This window comes from Castanea sativa, chromosome 11 (assembly GCF_040712315.1).
Source record: "Castanea sativa cultivar Marrone di Chiusa Pesio chromosome 11, ASM4071231v1".
NCBI lineage: Eukaryota > Viridiplantae > Streptophyta > Magnoliopsida > Fagales > Fagaceae > Castanea > Castanea sativa.
In genome coordinates this window covers 45187975-45209781 of record NC_134023.1, presented here as the reverse complement: position 1 = coordinate 45209781, position 21807 = coordinate 45187975, and positions in this window count along the sequence as shown.

The following is a 21807-nucleotide window of genomic DNA, read 5'->3' as shown; positions in this document are numbered from 1 at the left end:
AACCTTCCCTTCTTGGGGGGTTGGGATGTCTGTGAGAAAGACCCACCATGGATTCTTCCACTCCTGCCAAGCCGGATCCGAGAGAGGAAGAAATCCAATTCAATGGCTTAAGGGGGTGAGTGGGAAAATGTGGCTCTAAGCCGTCAGAAGCTCTTAATCGAACCAACCCATTACCTGGGTCCGCCTTTATTTGGGCCACCATGGCATCTGACAGAGGCACGATCTTGCCTTTAAGAAATATGGCCCATTGCTGGGGATCTAAAGGAAGAGGTATTGTTTTGACGTCCATCAGAGGCTAAGGATCTCTTTCCATGAGGTGAGGATGAGCTGTGGGAAGAAGATGAAGGAGTTTGTCAGGAAGAGTGAGGTTTACTTGGGGAGCTCGGACAAAGTGATGAGTTAAATGTGAACTTATTGCAGGTCATATCCTTGGCAGAGCCTTTATATGGGAACTCAGTGCACGCAGCACTACTTCTGACTTATGGCTTGAGGAGCTCCACGTGTTTTTAGATTGGACACGACCAGTTCCAAAAGAACCCTTTCCCTTACCTTTTCACTTACCCTCATAACTGTCAGAGAAACTCCCTATATTTATCTCCTTGGACGGGTGGGTTTAGCTGGGTCATTGGGTCCAATGATTGATATGATTGATTCGGTGTTGGTAGGCCCAGTGCCTGAGGCCTTTTTTGGAGTAGATTTCTCGCTGGATTTTTTCCTTGCTACAACAATCCAAGGACCATACTCATACTTAGCTGGTCCGGTTCGAAATTGATTGGATCCTTAGAGCATCCACAGCAGTGGAGCTAAAAATTTAGCTTTTTAGCTCCACAAAAAGTTACTTTATCTATTTTAGCTATTCATTTTGCAAAACATGCTGCAGCAGTGGATCTATTTTAACTTTCAACGCAATAAAATAATATAAACATCACAATAAAATAATACATCTTCTACAATAAAATAATACAAATACACAGTCACCACAAACCAAACTCAGGAACTCGAAAATCCAACAACCCAAAACTGAAACTCACCTCGCCGGTACGCCAAAACCCACCACACCAATACGCCGGAACCCACACCGAGACGCCGAAACCCACCACGCCGAGACGCCGGAACCCACGCCGAGACGCCGAAACACACCACGAAGCCCACCACGCCGAGACGCCGAAACCCACCACGAAGCCCACCACGCCGATACGCCGAAACCCTCGCCGGTACGCCGAAACCCACCACACCAATACGCCGGAACCCACACCGAGACGCCGAAACCCACACCGAGACGCCGAAACCCACCACACCGAGACGCCGGAACCCACGTCGAGATGCCGAAACACACCACGAAGCCCACCACGCCGAAACACACCACGAAGCCCACCACGCCGGAACCCACGCCGAGACGCCGAAACACACCACGAAGCCCACCACGCCGGAACCCACGCCGGTACGCCGAAACCCACCACTCCGATCCACAAGCAAGCACTCCAGTCCACGGAAAGCCACTTCGATCCACGAGGCCGGAGCACAATCCACAACCCAACGACGGTGAGCTTCAGAGAGGGCGGTGAGCTTCAGAGAAGGAGAGACTGAAATGGATGAGCTTTCCGGACTGACTGAAGCGAGGAGAGAGAGCGTGAAATGAAAGCCAGGAGCAGGGAGTCGAATAAAATAGTATTTTTTTTTATAACTTTCAGCTATAGTGCTCATGTATTGATACATGAGCACTGTAGCGCAAAGCTAAATTTTTTTTTATAACTTTCAGCTATAGTGCTCATGTATTGATACATGAGCACTGTAGCGCAAAGCTAAAAAAATTTAGCTTTGCCTCCACTGCTGTGTATGAAATTTTGTGGTTTGAGTGGAGCTAAAATAGCAATATAGCTATTTAGCTCCACTGCTGTGAATGCTCTTAACATTACCCCCTTTCTCTGGTGTCAGATGCACCACTGTCTCATGGACGGTATAATGGCAGTTTTTCTTTTTATGGCCTGCTCGACCACACAAAAAGCATAAGGAATTAATTCCTTCATAGATTACAAGTTGTTTCTGTCTACCAATGATCACGTCTCTAATGAGTGGCTTGCTGAGATCCACTTGAACATAGACTCTAGCATATTTTCCCCTGGATTGAGATCCACTTGAACATAGACTCTAGCATATTTTCCCCTGGATTCCATAGCAGTGTGAGTATCAATTCTTAGAAATGGAACAATAGCCGCCCCAATATCTTTGAGCATTTTAGGCTCATAGTACTCTATAGGTAGTTCAGGAAACCTTACCCAAACCGCAATTGAGAAAACTGAGGCAATAGAAGGCCTGAAGTTCTGACTCCAAGGTCTAATCGATAGGAAAGGTTCTCCAATGAACCAAGGTCCACCACTGATGACACCCTCGAGGTCCTCCTTGAGTCCAAATCTTATGAGTAAGAACCCTTTTTCCAAGTCCACCATGTCAAAAAGACCTCCAGGTTTCCATAAACTGGAAAGGCGGGTTTGAAGAAAGCGAAACCCAATGGAAGGGCCAAAAACTTTGACAATGATAGCATTTGCCCATTGAAAGTGTATCTTGGCCTTCCGCTCTTTGGAGACTTTGACTGTAGTGATGCCTTCCACAAGGTCTTTAATCTCATCATCAGACATAATGTCTTCATTGGTATAGTCAGAGCTAAAGTCAAAAGCCTGGGAGTATGCCCCGGGAATCTCACCACAAAGTTTGTCATTGAAAGATTGGCCATCAACGAAACTTGGGTTCTCTTTAACCTTTTTGCTATTGCGCTGAAGTTCATCTTCCTCTTCACCCGAATGCACACGAACACTATTCCTCTTCGCTGAGTTATACATTTATTATTAGTAGAATCATAATTAAACTAGATCATTAATAGGATTTTCAATACTCTCATTAATACTATGCACTTATTTAATTTAACGTTTCTTATGGTATGATACTATCTTGTTATCTAATTATCATTTTTCATATATAAATGAAAGTCTAAGTTACTGCCAGTAACTTAAAAAAAAAAAAAAAAAAAACCTTAGTTTAAGAAAACTTAAGGGTATGTTTGGTAACTGTTTTTTCTTCCATTATTTTCTGTTTTCAAAAACAATTTTTTATTTTATTTTTGAAACTAAAAAACTTGTTTGACAACTCAAAATGGACAGAAAACAAAAACTGTTCTCAAAACTCAATTTGTGAAGGAAACTAAAAACACGCAAAAGACTGTTTTTAGTTTCTAGTTTTCAAAAGTTTAAAAAAACACGCATTTTTAATGAATCTTTTTCATTTAATGAGTTAGCATTAGAGTTCAAATCCGAGTAACAACATATTTTAGTATTTTCTATTTTTTTCCTTCAAAAAACTTTTTTTTTTTTTTTTAATTTCAACTAACCAAACATGTTTTTGATTTCAAAAATACAAGAAATTTTTTTTTCTTTATATAATCAAAACAAGTTTTTAAAAATAGAAAACAAAAACTATTACAAAACATAACATAAGTTTCATGCATGTCGTAACATTTAATAAGAGTTTTTTTTTTTTCATAAATCTATAATTTATATATAAAACATATGATGTTTGACTTTTGGTTGATCTCATAATATTGTGACATATAAGTTTTGAGCTTCCTTACATGTTGCAATATTAACTAGGATAAAGTTTGGCCAAACTTGAATGTGAATTTTGACAATTTTATTGTTTGGATTACATTTTTTTTCTTATATCCTACATGTTTGCAAACTTTTCAGAAGATTAAAGATTAATAGTTATGTCATCAATTAAATGTTTGAATTTCAAGTTTTTGTAGCATAAAATTATGCATAAGAAATAATTTTATAAATTGAATAGTAAATAAAATCCAATTGGCACAAAATTTTACACGTGTATTAAAAATATAAAAAACATGCAACCCAACAATTAGATTTTCAAAACATGTAACTATATTAATTTTTAAAGTGGGAGTTGTAGATTTAGGCTACAACTAAGTTTGTAGCCAAACTTTATCCTATTAATTAGGATATATATTTTTTTAATACGGTCCTATATTAATGGGTGCTCTTAGGGCATTCTAGAAAACTTAATACCACTTTTATAAGAAATATAAAAAATTGTCAAATAAGTAAGTTCCTTTTTTCTTTTTTGATAAAATTTTATAAAAATATTTCTTGAATCAATATTTTTAGAGCATCTGTTAACTTTACATTTTTAAATAAGCTAATCCAAACAATGTAGCGTTTAGTTTATATTATTTCATTTAAATAATTTTATCAAAATTTTAAAATGCTATTTACATTAAACCATCAATGTAAATAGACCAACATTCTTATAATTTAAATAAAATCATTACTCATCCCTTTACATATAGAGATGGAAGCCTAAGTTTAAGAAGGCTTGATCTTCTCTTACATGTTGTAAAATTAAATAAGAGTTTTCCCCCCCATAAATCACACACAAACACACACACACACACACACACACACACACACACACATACATAGATACATACATATATATATATATATATATAAATAAATAATTGACTTCATAATGTGTTGCTGCCTAAGTTTTAAGACCTCATAATTTAACACTTTTTTTAAAGAGTCATAATTTTACATGTCATTCTTATATAAAATTTTTAATCAAAATTTAAACTCTATATTATATTTAAACCATCCATTAGAATATTGTCATGACATATTTTCTATTTAGACAATTCCATATAGCTAGAATCATAATAACTGTATATTAATAATTATCATAATTTTCAATTTTATACCTAAGACAAAAAATTTATATATACATATACATATACATATACATATACATATATATATACATATATATATATAAATTAAAACTTCCAGAAATGCATGGGATGCCAACTAGTATTATATATAAAATTATAAATGGGAAGTGTAGGACAAGAATACTGGAGCTTCCCTAATGTGTTACAACATTAAATAGTTTTTTTTTTTGTTTAAATTTAAAGTCTCATAGGCTAATCTAAACAATGCGACGTGTTGTTTAACCTTCTTTTATTTATTTAACAAATATAAAAAATTGAAGAATTTAAAATGCTATTTACATTAAACCATCAATGTAAATGGACTGACATTCTTATAATTTAATGCAAAAATATTACTTATTCCATTATGTTTTTAGAACATTTTTGATGATACGGTGAGGGTCCTTTCTAAGATTACTAAACGACATATTACTTCTTCTTTTTTTTTTTTAAATTTAAATTTTGATAGTGAACTGTATTTTGGGCTGAGAGCTCCAAGGTGATACCATATATTTATTTTTGGGGTTTAAATTTAATTTGCTAGTGAATTGTATTTTGTGCTGAAAGCTTCAAGGTGATATCAATATATCATACATTTATTTCTTCCCAAAACAATCCATTATCAGCCTTCGGTGCTTGTCGTGAGAGAATGATAGTTTTCACGAATACAAGGGTAGGATTTCTTTTAGTGTCTAACAATTAGCTAAGCTCATGAAACATTCTTTTGCCTTTTTCTCTTTATTTCTATGTGATCAAATTGTATGGAAGTTCTTGAAACCTTTTAGCACTAATGAGTTATTCTTCGTTGAATGTAAGCAATGAGCAATTATAGCTTCACCTGTATGAATTTATTTAAGGGACAAAATTTAGGTACAGTACTTTAGATATTGTACCTAAGGAACAACACCTTAGTATTGTACCTAAGTCTTGCTCTTATTTAAATTGTTTTATTTTATTATTATTATTTTTTTTTAGAGAGTTTCAACTGGTGTCTGTTTGTAATGATAGCTTTTTATCATCAAACCAAGACACCAATCAGTTTTTAGTATAGGCGGGAATTAAATTACAAATCTCTTATTTAATTATAAAAAACTTTATTAGTTAAATTAACTAGAACCCACAAAAGAAGTCTCTCTCTCTCTCTCTTAAATTTCATCTAATTAGTTCGTGTCATCATTTGTGTATTTAAAAGACAGAAACAAAAAAACCTTAGGAACAAATATTCCATAAAAGTGCCTGAGTTTGACTAGGAAGAAAAAGGCTATCGTTTACAATTTGTCAAATCATATTCATATCAATAGGTAACATAGACTTAAAAGGGTGGGGCATGAAAGTGGATAGGTAATTTTGTACTGTTCTATTGTTTGTATAGGTTTTTGAATACCTTGCATCCAGACATTACAATCTTCATTAATATGTTTTCATTCCAAGTTGCTTTCAATTTCCTATGTTTTCTCTTTGTAGCCTTTAATAGGCCAATCTTCCTAGGCATGGTCAATAGTGTTAAAATTTTCTTTTCCAACCTACACTTACCTATGAACAAATTGACAAGAAAATGAACATGGTGAATGTGAAACAATAATAGAGACCATAAGAGCTAGCAATAATAGGATTTTGAAGAAGATGTTTGTTGTATAGTTAAAAAAGAAAACATTTAAAAATTGAAATTTTATGTATTAATGTAGGAAGAAAGGTGGAACATGCTTAGGTCTGCAATGAATTCTTTAGGAAAACCTTGATTTGGACATGTCAGTAACAAGGCTTAGTTTATCATCTTCCCCCATGTGAAAGCTAACAACCCTCTCTCTCTCCCTCATGTGAAGTGTAAAGTGACCCAACTTAAACCATTTTTGTGTCCCTCTCTCTCCTCGAGTTTTCTATTCAAAGTACCCATTTTTAATTTTTCTCTCTCATGTTTTTCTTTTTTTCCTTTCTTTCTTTCTTCTCAGTTGGCTAAAAGGAGTGGTGACATGTTCTTTTCTCTCTTCTCAAGACACCCCACACCTCAAGCAATACAAAGTTACAAGCACGAAACTTGCCTGTGCTGGGAGCTGGACCACCCTATAATAACAATGCTAAAAAAATAAAGCATTTTCGCAGCCAAAATCCCTATTCACAAAATATAAAAGGAAAAATACAATCTCACACACATATTGTATATACACTCAAAAAATAAGAAAAACTAACTTGAAGTAATGATTTAGATGTGTGTGGTAGTATGTGTGGAATAGACATTGTTCTAAATAAAAATTGTGTATATTGTTTTATGAATATGATTAACGAGTATCTTTAGGACATTTGTTAATAAACTATTTTAGAAAAATTTTAATATCATTTTTATGAGAAATATAAAGCTATCAAAAAACTATTATTTTTTCTCATTTCTCATAAAAATGTTGTTAAAACATATATTAAACTAATGCCCTTTAGACATCCGACATCGGTTAACTTCTCCTTTGTTTTATTGATGAGTACTATCCCATGATTAGAGAGACGCATGGGAGTCATGATGTAACAAATCTAACCCCCCACCCCACTAACCAGTAACCACCCACCTCATAAAAGGCTTAGATGTTCTTTATTCAAATAACAATAATTAACTTTCCAAGAAAAAATTTTAATTAGCTTCTTAGTTCTCAGTTCTTACTAAGAAAACTAATTTATTTTTCCATAGCACATGGGGCCTGGAAGTGAGAAATGGTTTTCATGGATAAAATAGATAAGACGAGTCGGCGCGCTCAGTGACATGGTGGCCGCAACTTGAAGATCACGAAATCATTTTGGTTGAAAGTTGAAACTACTCATTAGTTTAAAAATATTGGGTAGCTATGTTAAGCAATCAATATAAAATCCATGCATGCATTCTCAAATACATTTCATTTGCCTTGTCCTTGACTTTTATAGCCAAATAAGTTGTTTTTGAAAGTTATTATTTGTTTTTGAAGGAAGATTATGATTGCAAATTCTTAATGGTTTTTCTCCTCAGTTGTCATTGTCTAAGCATAATTTGAAAGATGTTATAGCATAAACAAATATTACATCCAACAAGTATTTGGGGGCCTAGTCGTGGACTGTTGTGGCCTTGATTGTTTAGGTTGTGATTGTTTAATTATGATATAGAAATTTTTTTGATTTATGTGTGCATAGACAAAGAAACGCATGCACCATAAAAATAGAGAGTACTGCGTGGAAGGAACAATGATAGTGATACAAAATAAGTAGGCCAAGATAGCATATTTCAAACTAGAGAGGTCCTCCATCATCTTCATTGATTTGAAAGATGTATAATTAAGTTGTCGTATATATGAAATGATCATAGTTACTAGTATTATCTATGCAGAGAGTAGATTTCATAGGTGGGATTTGTTTTGAAATTGACTGAATAGTTTTTTAGTCGCAATTTGGTGGGACTGATTTTCTGATGTGATCATATAGATCTTCTAATTATTTGGGTTTCATTAAGCTCTAAAAAATTTTGTGATGGGACTCCCAAAACACCTTCAATTCTCAAGTATATATCCACTATCCATCAATAAAATTATTTCAGATGTCAATTTAAGGGTTTGTTTGATAATGTTGTTCTGGTAACGTTATTTGTATTTTTTAAAAATACGTGTGGATAAAAAAGTATGTAAAAATACGTGGAATGCCATATCAAACGGTCCTAAACCTTCTCAATTTACTAAAATAATTTATACCTACAAATCTACAATCAACCTAAATTTAGTTCCCATTTTTGTGTTTGTATTATTTTTTTTAGTTACTTTTCTTTTTCTTTTTTTGATAACATATGAGGGCCCTAAATAAAAACATCTTTACCCGGGTAAAGATGTTTTTATTTGTGCATTAAAAGTGGCTATATTGACTAATAAGTAACTTTCCCTCTAAGTCTCCACCTAATTTTAGTCACAGTCTGACATTAACTTTGATAAATTGATATCGAGTTTCTTATAAAACAATAAAAATATCTATCATATTAAGTGTTTAATAAATATGATTTTGGGCTTTGAATTAAGAGTTTGATTAGTCCTAAACTATATGGTGCTATTTTACCTAGCACTGGTAAAGAATTTTTTTCATTTTACAGAAGTGTGTACAATCAAATTGATCTTTACTATTGATAGAATAATTAAGGATGGTAAGAATTTCAATCCTTATAAAACAGACGCTATAACTAGCTACTATCATATTTATATATATATATATATATATATATATATATATATATATATATATATAAAAGAATATATTGGTGTAGTCAAAGATCTTCTAATGTACAAACCACCACCAGTACTACTACTACAAATAATACATAAAAACTACAAAAACAATATTTTCTCATTCAAATGCTAAGAGCCTAAGCTACACAATCCTCCTTCAAGTTTCTATAACAAGTTTAGAGTTGGGTTTCCAGGCCTTGATTCCGGAGTGAACTTGGGCCTAAATCCATTCACAGGTGAGTTGGGCCCTGACCAGATCACTGTCCAGTCAAAGCAGCAGCTCCAATTTGATTTTATCTGGTCAATAACTAATAATTTGAAACTCAGTATTCAGCCAAAAACAAAAAAAAAACAAAAAAACAAAAAAACAAAAAACAAAAAAACAAAGAAACAAAAAATAAAGAAAAAACAAAGAATTTGACTAAAAAAGAATGATAGCTAAAATGTATAATTCAGACCAATACATACTAATATATACCTTCTCTCTCTCTCTCTCTAGCATGAGAGCTTGCACTCATTAATTGCCAGATTGCCTCCAATGGATATATCATAAGTCTACAATTGAAAACGAAAATCAAAGCTATAGTAAATAACTTAGATGATAACTCTTGGTCTTTGATTCATGTGGTAATGAATAGAATCAGAATTGAGATAGCGTTAGATCTTAGTTAGATCATATAGAACAGAAAAAAAAAAAAAAAATCCATTGTCCAAGACAAATGAATCTGAAACATATATTTGACTGGAGAAAAGATCGTTCAATAATGTTAATTTATTAATAATTGTTCTTCACTTTACGTGTTATTTAAATCTGTGGAGGTATTCGATGGTGTTTCAACGAGTTTGGCGTACTACGGAAAGCTAAGACTTATTTTACAGGTAGGGAATTACTTGCATGGACAATAAACATGTCAATAAAAAGAGTTGACCACACATGAGCACTATCTTGTGTTAAACGATGGGTTCCTTTGTTTATTAAGGACATTAGTTAGGTAGGTAGTAGACTTTTATCTTGGAACCAATACACTCAAAATAATTGTCTGAAAGAAATATAAATCTTAAATGTTTTTTTTTTTTTTTGGGTAAGAGAAAAATGGGTAGAGCAGGGTGACCAGTGTGACTTCTCTACCTGGAGAAATTATAAGGTCCACATGGTGGACAAGTGATGTGGTCCACCAGAAGATTGTATAATTTCTCCTCTACTTGAGCGTGACTATGAGAGAGAATTTTTTCCCAAAAATAATATTTTAATAAACTAGAGAGAAATAAATAGTTGTGGCGGGAAAAAAGTAACTTCCTAAGTTTAGATTTGGTTAAAAATTGCCCATGCTAATGCAGATGATCTTAATATTTTTTTTTTTTTTGAATGATGCTATTAGGTTATTAATATACAATAAGTATAAAAACACAATATAATTCATAACAAATTTCACAATTGCTTGAAGATGTTATTGAGCGATAATAAAGTAGTATAAATAGTAAACCCATATAATAATAATAATAATAATAATAATAATAATAATCTGCTGACTCAATGATTGTGAAATTTATTTCGGAAAGTCTTTGTGTTTATTGCATTAGTCATTGATAATGCAGAAGGGTCACCATTTTGTGTTACAATATTAATAAGTTTTTGATTTTTTGGATTGGATTGGGTCCAGTTAGATGAAATTAGCCTAACCCAATCCAGTCCAAATATCAACTTAACCAAAATGTGTTAATAAAATTGGGCCTGAGCTAAAGTTTATAAGTTGAATATTGGGCTGGGTCTCCATCCAAGACGGCAAAACCAATTTTCCCAGGACATACAAATTACCCGATTCTTCATAGGGCCACAACAATGTCCTCTTTCTTCAAATAGAAATATAATTTCCATGGTATTTTTATTACACTTTTACAATCAATTTTATTATTACACTTTTACAACCAATTTTATGTGGTAAATTATTATTGACTATTACTGATAGGCAAAAAATAATTTCAGTGATGAGTTTAAATTAGAAATAATAACAACCTACTACTTAAAATTTGTTATGAAAATGTTGTCACTTTTCTTTTTCAAAGTTTATTTTCACTAAATTGGCTATAATTATTATTTATGAATTTCTTTTTTTACTAACATTTCACTTTACAATTGAATGGATGCAATTAATTTAATTGGTTAAATTCTTTTACTGTTGAGTAAGTGAAATCGAAATTTGAATTGTCAACCTCTTTCAAAAAAAAAAACAAAAAAAAACGAATTATCAACAAATAAGAGGCATGAGAGAAGATAGATGGCCCATTTTACAGCCCATAGGCTGAATGGGCCTTTAGTGGATGAAAGAATAAGATTTTCTCTCTAAAAATTTAGATTTGTGTAATTGCTCTCAATATCAATAAATAGTTGAATAACTTAATTTTATAAGCATATTTTGACTGAAATAAAAACGTTCATCTTCTCTCTAAAAATTTAGATTTGTGTAATTACTCTCAATATCAATAAATAGTTGAATAAGTTAAATTTAAGGGTTATATTAACAAATTTCTTGACTTGAAAACAAGTACACAAGAATTGATACTTTCTATCTAACAAGTGGAAATTACAAATACTAATAATCTTGTATTACTCGAGAAATGCACCAACCTTGCTGAGCCATTCAACAAAGAGTTAATCCAATCCTTGTTAAGGACTATTTTTTTTTTATTGAAAAAAAAAAAAAAAGCTGTTAAGAACCTTTCGAATGCTCATACAAACCTCAAGGAGTTGGTTGAGTGGTTTTTAAGACCTCATGATATTCATGAGATTTTGCATTCAAAATCTCTTATTAGCATCTTGGAGCCATTTTTAAGAGATTCTTTCTTATAATAACCTGGTGTGTGTGGAATCGGGGGGACTGCATACACTTAAAGAAAAGGCAAATACTTGAAGAGATTTGGATATTCTTCTTTGTAAAAAAAAAAAAAAAAATGCTCATATGAATTGTAATTCTCACAAATTTATTAACAATTAAAAGGTGAATTTTTGCAAGAGCTTGAGTATGTCTTTAATCAAAATAAAAAGGTTAATAAGGCTCTAGGCTTATCAAAAGAATCTGCATCTTCAGGATAATGAACGGTACATAGTAATAAACTAAAGCAAACTATTTTTATTTTGTACCACAGTGACCCAAGCATTATGTCGTTTATAATGTGCGCATCATGTTGGATCATATAATCATTTTAGAGGAATTAGGAAAAATATTGTCATTTTAAAGAAATTTGATGTTGTAGATGCCTTATTTTGTACCAAATACGATTTATGCCCCCATTCTCCAATGACAACACACGTGGGACCAGTTACAAAGAGGCCCTAACCAGACAAGACACAAAAACTCAAAGTCATTAAAAAAAAATTCCAAAAACCCTACTCATGGGTACGCATGGATTAATTCCTAAGTATGCAGCCTCATGGCTGCATGTACAAGGTTTGCTTGTGCTTACACAAGAATTGAAAGGTTGGTTTAGTTTTATATTGAAATTTTCTCTCTTAAATTGTTAGGAACCCTAGATAGCTTTGATGGATAAGATCTCAAGGGTGGAATTAAATTAGGAAAGTTAGTTAATAACTAGTTACAATTGGATAAACAAGAGTGAATTGGTTAGTAGTCTAGAACATCAATCACACTTATCATGTGATATTAGTAAGAGCTCAGGGAAGATTAACAAACCAAGTCTTGAGCCATGTGGGGTAATTGGATGAAGGTAGTCATCTATAAATGGATCCATGCAATTCCTTTTGTATAATCTTAAATAATAATATGGTTGTTGCATTTGTTCATTTCTCTCTCTTAATATTTCTCTTGGAGGGTAATTACCCTGAATATTTTTTAATGTTTGAGAGTAAGTTGTAAACTGAAATAATGAGTAAAGTATATTCCAATTTAGATATTTACAATACTGAGAGAGAAGGGATTTGAACTTTAGATTGTCTCTATTTTGAACATTGGGAGTTACCAATTAAGTTACAAACTTTTATAGAACCTCCTATATTTTACATATTTTCATACAACGATAAGAGTACATTTACTTAGGTGCAATACATTATGTTCTCTAATTACAAAAGTACATTTGGTAAATTAGACTATACTTTATGTTGTAGTTTTTAGAAAGTGGATTTGACTATACTTTATGTTGTAAAGTAATCAAAAGCTAACTTTTAATTACATGATTATTCTAAGCATGTACGAAAATTTGTTATAAATAAAAAATTATTATTACCGCTTTTAGTGCAAAAGTTTTTTGTTTTGTATTGTATAATGAAAAAATATAATTTTTTAATTAGTTCCTTCAAAAATTTGCAGGTGTAATGGCACATGATTATTTCTATTAATTTTCAAAAATGCAAGTTAGTATTTAAATACGATTTCTAATGACTCTTTTTCTTGCTCTAATTTTAAAACATTTGTCTCTCTTTGGGCTCTCTCGACCAAGAGCTTGAGACTTGCATTGCAATCTCAAGAAGGGCTCTCTTGGCTCTCTCATTGCAATCTCAAGAAGGGCTCTTGCAATGGACCAACCACCAATGAAACTCAGACAAAGGAAGAACTATGTACCTGAAGATGTTGTAATGAATATCTTGACAAGGTGGGTGAAATCACTTGTAAGATTAAGGTATGTATTAAAATCTTGGAACCATTCCATCACCACCACCAATTTTGTTTCTACCCAACTTAAATTCCATAAATATGATAGTTTTACTTTCTGTTATACACAACATATACAAGTTCTGGACAGATATGTGGCATAATATCTCAAAGTACCCATCGGATTCAAAGAAATATTCCCAATTACAATTGGTTGGTTAGTAATGGAATTGTATGTTTTGATAGGCATTTGGATGGCCAAAAGATTCTATATTTTTGGAACCCTTCCATTTGGGAGATTGAAGAAGGTCAACCATAGTCAAGGTTATTAAAATCGGGATCCTACGTAAGATCGTGAGAGGTAGGTGGGATCGTAGATCGTAGGATCGGATCGTGAATCATAAAATCTTACATTATTTAAAAAAAAAACAAAAAATACACATTGGTATGTTAAATAATCACATAAATTATGCATTTATTGATATAATTACCATATATCACTATATCCATTTGTAAGCATCATTTAAAGAGACAAAAAACCTTAAAATGTAATACTATTGAGATATTTTTTTATTTGGGTTCAACTGACACTCTCTCTCATTAGAGTAGAAAAACTTGATCTATTGAGATTTTATTTTTCATTTAGATCCAACTGAGCCTTCTATTAAGTTAAAAAATATTACAAGAAACCAAGGTCGTTTGGGATCGTTAGAATCATACGATCCTACCGATTTTGAACGATTGCAAAGATCCTTAAAAGATTCGAATCGTTTTGAGCAGGTGAGATCGTAAAATTGTAGGATCATAGGATTTAGATCGAGATTTTAACAACCATGACCATAGTGCTTCAACATCAGCCAACCCAAAATAAACTTTTGCAATTGGGTTTGCATTTAATAGTGAAACCATTGACTTTGATCTTCCTAAGGTCTTGTTTCAACCTCAAACATCCAACCCCATCAAGGCTAAGATTTTCTCAATAAGTGGGAATATGTGGACTAGCCTTGACTGGTTAATATCAAATTTGAGCTTGTCCATAATAATTATTGCATTACTTGCTCCATTTGTGAATGGGGTTCTGTAGTGTAGTATACATACAGCTAAAGGGGTAAAGAAGATGCATTTTTGCCTTTGAGGTATGATGTGAATAACAGGAATCTTAGTTTCTTGAAACTTCCCTGTGGTGACACTCAACCTCAGTTTTATGAGTCTCCAGTAGAATTCAAGAGAAATTTAGTTTTCCTAGAATGGGTGTAGAGCTAAATATGTGGAGGGTGTCTAACTATGATTTTCCTACTACTTGGATTAAGCATGCAGTTGTTCCTTTTAATCGAATTGCAAGATTCTATGTCTATTCTAACAACAAATCACCATTAGTTCGAAAGATGTTTGAGAACATGAAGTATAGGTATGTAGCCATATACCTCGAGACTCTAAAAGAGACTGACCTTGAGATAGGGGTGGCGGCATGTGAAGGCCAGGGTGGTCACAGGACTACCCTGACGTGAAAAAAAAATATATAATAATTTAAAATTTTATATTTGTCTACCCTTCAAAAAAAATTTGGGAACACTCTTATTTTTTTTATGCCAGTAAAATTAAACTTTACTCCATAATTTGTTCTACTTAACAATATATTGGGGCTATCAAGCAAAAAGAAAAAGTCCAAAAAAAAAAAAATTTTGAACTAAAATCTGCTGAAAAAAAAAATTATATAATAGCAAGCCCAAATGCCAAATAAACCCCAGGAAAAATAGCCAAAAATCAATCTTACTCACTACTCAGACAGAATTTTAAATTAACAAAAATAATAATAATGAAATTTTTATAAACTAAATACTCAATATGCCACAAAAAAAAAAAAACCCAATACCTCACCCTCAGGGAAATTAAGATCCTAAATACCCAATAAAGCAAAATTGAGATCCTAACCTAAAGGGAAAAAAGAAACTCATCCTCAGCCTAGTGTCTTAGGCTCTAAACGAGTAGCGCCTCTACAACTCCGCCTCAGATTTAGCAACAACGACAGAGGAACTCGACAAGACCTTGTCCTTGGTCCCAGAGCATATCGATGATGGCGAGATTGGCTCGAAGATTGTCTTGGCCTTGGGCAACAACAAAAGAGCAACTCAGCCCCGCCCCTGGTCCTAGAGCACATTGGTTGATCGGCGACAACAAGATCGGATCGGACTTTAGAGATTGCCTTGGCCTTGAGTCCTCGACGTGCTAATCCCGCCCTTGCCCCTCAAGGTATTTCAGTTCTCTTTCTTATCTCTGTTGTGCTCTAAGAGTGAGACCAGAGCTCTCTCTCTCTGTTTCTCTTTGAATTGAAAAATGAGATTCTCTGTTTTTGGAATTGAATAGCTTTACCTAATGTCTAATTGCCTTTATTTGACGTTTTGACTTTATCGGTTTATGAGTTTGTCGTTTTGTATTGTGAATTTTGTGTATTGTGAATGTTTTATTTTCTTTAATGTTTTTTGTAATGTTGATTGGCTCTTGTCTGTTGAGTGGGGGGTGGATGGGGGCCATGGGGTTGGATATTTGGATTGGGAAGTGGATAGGCAGAGGCAGCAAAGGCATTAAAAAATTGAACAAGACATTATAAAAGACAAAAAAAAATTAAATTATGTTAGGTAGTGATTTGAGCTGAGTGGATAATGCATAGTGGGGTGTGTGCTAGACTGCTAATAGTCAGTAAAGAAAAATAATGAAACAACTAGATCGTGTAATTAATGCTTCTTAAGGAACATCCTGAGAAAAATTTCTAGAGCCACCACTGCCTTGAGATAAAAGGTACTCCACAAACAATTGCAGATTTTGGAGTGACAGTTTGTTCACTAGACACGCAAAAATTGTAGCAGATGAGGTGAAATAGTTATCTTCTTTCAATTAACAGTGCAAATGTAGAAACTGTTAATAGCATTATTTCATTTTTCTTCTTTCAATTCTATATAATACATTAATACTATTTAATACATGAAGTCTTAGTTTTTTTAGCTATATTAGTAATTGGTTTTTTAGTATTGATAGGTAAATATACTTTTTGCTTGTGTGCCTTTGGTAGAGTTACATTGATTAGAATCGAGTAAAAACTTTTATTTAATAATGAGAAGTGCTGGTATTAAAAAAAAAAAAAATTATGAGAAGTGCTATGTTCACAATAAATCATAGGTGGTAAGTTGTTATTGGTTCTAATTTGAATCTATCATTGAAATTACTTTTTTACCTATTAATAATAACCCGTAACAACCTGTCACTTAGAATTTGTTGTGAAAGTATTGTGAAAAATGTTGTAGACTTTTTCTTGAGCTTGTCATTTCTCTTTTGTTATTTGCTTTGTATTGAGCCTTTATATGTGCATGGTTGATGATAGTTTGGTGATTTATGCCTCTTTTGATTTAAATTGTCTAATTTCTTATTTACTTAATTTTAAGTTAAATTTTGCAGTATTTTTGGGTAGATATCCACACATTGGGCCAAGTCTAAAGACCTCATCAACTCAAAGATTCCACACAAGTATATACTCACATACTAAACACCTCATATGCTTATACTTGAGTTTTTTTTTTTAAAAAAAAATTGTAATAAATGCCTATACTTGGATTAGTGTTTTATTTTTTGCATCTTGTTATTACTTTCAATATTCCAATACGTGGCAATATCACTAAAAAAGATACTTAGCCAACATGTCACACATTGGCCAAATTACATATACTTTGGTTTAGTGTTTTTTTTTTGTTGCTAAATGTCTACACTTAATATTTTATTTAATTTTTTATAGGAAACATGTTTTACGGAAAAATATGAGGATTTGTGTACTTTTCCAAAATTCAAGTTTCTGTTTGACACATATATTAAAAAAATTGAATATTCCATTAAATTTATAAGAAATCTTGATGATAGGGGTAAAGTGCTTATTAATCATATATCTTTAGCATTATTACATGTAAAGTTTAGCATTCAGAAAATATTGTTACACCATAATTTTAGGGGGAAATTGCAATTAATCCGATGTATAAATTTTTTTTTTTTTTTATAAGGATAGCATCCTAGTACTCTGTAGTAGCCAATGATGCATATCGAGGCAGCCACGTAAATATTCAAATCTGTGAATAGCACGGAAGATTTATGAAAATTGGATTTGCATGGTCTTCATGCAATGAAGCCATTAAAGCTTTGCAATGCCATTTGCAACAAATTGAATTATTAGGGTAGAGATCAAAACCATTAGAGGTAATCACAGGTAGAGGTAAACACAACTGAGGAGCTTTTGTCATTTTAGGCTTCCAACAGTTATGAGAAATTACCTTATGAAATGCAAATACCGTTTTTATGAATTGCTGGCAGCAGCCATGAGCCTTTATATGTGCATAATTGATGATAGGTTGGTAATTTACAATTGTGGATTTTGATTTACATTGTCTAATTTCTTATTTGTTTATTTTTAAGTTAAATTTTACAATATTTTTGGGTAGAGATCCATACATTGGGCCAAGTCTATAGACCTCATCAACTCAAAGATTCCACACATATGTACACTCACATACTAAACACCAAATATGCCTATACTTGAGTTTTTTTAAATAATTTTTTATTATTAAATGCCTATACTTGGGTTAGTGTTTTATTTTTGCATCTTGTTATTGCTTTCAATAATCCAATATGTGACAATATCACTAAAAAAAACATACTTAGCCAACATGTTACACATTAGCCCAAATACCTATACTTGGGTTTCGTGTTTTTTTTTTTTTTTAAATTTTTTATTTTTTATTTTGTAACTAAATTTCTATACATAGTATTTTATTTAATGTTTTATGAGAAACATGTTTTACGGAAAAACATGAGGATTTGTGTACTTTTCCCAAATTCAAGTTTTTGTTAGACACCAATCTAAAAAAAATTAACTCTTTCATTAAGGGTCCGTTTGAATAGAACTTATTTTGCTGAAACTGAAAACTGAAAACTGAAAACACTGTAGCAAAATAATTTTTAAATATATGAATAGTTTTGTGGGACCCATTTTTAATGAAAAAGTTGTTAAAAAGTGAAATTTGTGGGACCCATAAACAGTGCATTTGTGCACTGTTTATGGCTGAAAAGTCAAAATAAGCTGCTGGGTAAAAAAAAAAAAAAAAAAAAGCAAAAACGTAGACGCACAAACGGCGGATCCAAACACACTCTAAATTTATAAGAAATCCTGATGATAGGGGCAAAGTGCTTATTATTCATATATCTTTGGCACTATTAGATGTAAAGTTTAGCATTCAGAAAATATTGTTACACCATAATTTAGGGGGAAATTGCAATTAATCCAAAATATAATTTTTTTTTTTTTGATAAGGATAGCATCCCAGTACTCTAGAGAAGCCAATGCATATTGAGGAGATGATTATATTTCCAATCATCCTTACTCATTGATGGCTTGAGAAGCACAATTCACTGCTAGTTTTCTCATTGTTAAGGCAGTTGCTAGTTTTCTCATTGTTAAGGCAGTCACAGAAATATTCAAATCTGTGAATAGCATGGAAGATTTATGGAAATTGGATTTGCATGCTCTTCATGCAATAAAGTCATTCGAGCTTCACATTGCCATCTGCAACAAATTGAATTATCAGGGTAGAGGCCAAAACCATTAGAGGTCATCACAGGTAGAGGTAAACACAACTGAGGAGCTTTTGTCGCTATAGGCTTCCAGCAGCTATGAGGAATTAACTTATGGAATGCAGATACTGTTTTTATAAATTGTTGGTAGAGGCAATAGCAAAAGGTGTCAAATAGTTGAGATACACAGCTTTTGGCCAGTCTACAATCTATAACATATATGAAACCGAAACTGTTTTCACTTTTGGTTGATCTTATGATATTGTGCCACATAAGTTTTTGTGGCATCACAATTGTACACATTATTATTTATATATATATATATATATATATATACACATACATACATACATAATTGAATTTAAATTATGTTTTACATTTAAATAGTAGAATATATAATCCATATACAAAATTAGACATAATAAAAATCTATTCATAAAAATTATAATTATCAAATTTCCTACTTAGAAAAAAAAGAATAATATATATATATATATATATATATATATATATAGTGGTTACTGCTTGAGAAATAGTGGGGCTTGCCATTACTCGCACTCACAACTTTTGAACTTATGGGTGTGATGGGTGACAATGATTTCCTATATGGTAGAATAAAAACCCTAATTATTATGTTAATGTGTTAAACTCACTTCACTTGATTAATCATTATCAATTTTGAATAGATAAGATACTCAATAGTATTACCATATCGAAATGCAAAAAAGAAAAAAAGAAAAGCATTTTGCATCACCAAAATGCTACTTTATATATTCTATATCATCACTTTAACAATATATCATACATCTCATACTCTATTCTCTTACTACTCTATTTAAATTTATTTATTTATTCTATTTTACATTACGACTTGAACAATACATCTTACATCCCGCACTTTATTCTTTTTGTGAGATTAAAATAATTGAGGGTAGAATAAAATGATATTGTTAAGATATAGATGATGTCATCTCATTATCCATCTCTATTAAAAAAAACTAGTATGTAAATATAATTTAATAAAACAATGGAAAAAAATTGCATTTTATTATTTAAGTGATACTATTGGTTTTTTTTTTTTTAAATATTAATCATGAGTTTATTCATGTTTAAAAGGCTTAATTAAGTCTAAATTCATGTTTAAATATTAAACGGGAATGGGTATTGTGCGCTCCCAAATATGGTTGTTGGGCCTAAGATGTATTTGGGCTCACAATCTATTTGTATGGTGGGCTTTCGGATTTCCTATAACGGGTGATGCTATGCTCAGTCAATCCAGTACCCAGCTTTCCTGATTTTCACTATCACTTTCCCTCTTCTTCCAGGATGACTGATCCCTCTCCCTCTCCTCTCTCCCTCTCTCGTCTTTCTCTCTGGAATTGCCAACCCTTCCAACCGAATCCTCCTTGCTTATTTATAGCCATAGTTAGTGGAATTGTCATGATCATTCCCCTAGTGAGTGGAAGGAGGGGTCCAATACTGCTTCTCCTAAGTGGATGTTTGATTTTGAGTGGGGAAGGTGGTAGTGGCATTGGAACTAGCTCCACTGCTAGACTTTATGCTCGGCAGGGGCATTCCCTAGGCAATGGAAGGAAGGTCCAATACCATTTCACTTAAGTGGATGTTTGGTAATGGGTGGGAGAAGATGACAGTAGCGTTGAAACCTGCTCCGCCAGTAGACTCTCTGCTCTGTGGTGGCATCCCCTAAGTGCTGCCGTGCGTTTTGAGTCCAACCTGCTCGGATGCGATATCCCCTAAGAGATGTTGTGCGAGACTCCGCACTCGCCGGCCATGCCATGAGAGCTTTCACACGTGATTAGTGTTAGGCTCTCACATGTGTTATTACATTCGTGGGCCTCTGAGTAAGTGGGCTTGAAGGAGGGTGGCGCCCGTACAGATATCATTTAATAAAACAATGAAAAAAAAAATTGCATTTTATTATTTAAGTGATACTATTGGTTTTGTTTTATTTATTTATTAATCATGAGTTTATTCATGTTTAAAAGGCTTAGTTAAGTCTAAATTCATATTATTAACCAGAAAATTCCATTAACAAAACTTAGCATTATGTAATTTTTTACAATTGTATAGATATACTTAAAAAATACACATTAAGATGCCTAGTATAATTCTTATATATATATATATATATATATATATATATATATATATATATATAATGTATATACTATTGATAAATAGTCATTCTTATATTTTGTTAAGTCTTTAAAAAATGTTGTAAGGATATTATTAGGTAGATTTATTCATGTTTAAAAGGCTTAGTTAAGTCTAAATTTATATTATTAACCAGAACATTTTGATTAAAAAAACTTTGCATTATGTAATTGTAGGGGCATTGGGCCTAGTAATTTACCAAGGATGGCCTAACGAAGTCTTTTGGGCTAGAAACCCAAATTCGAAGACACCAAAATGATCTTGGAGTATCTGAATGTATCTCATAAAGAAATGCCAAGTAAAGATATGATAAGCGAATGACCAATTACGTCCGAGGAGTAGATTTGTCCTCGGATTGTTAAGCCGAGGACATAGGAAGAGAAGTTTAGTGTCCCCGGGCTATGTTATAAAGAATCCTACGACTACA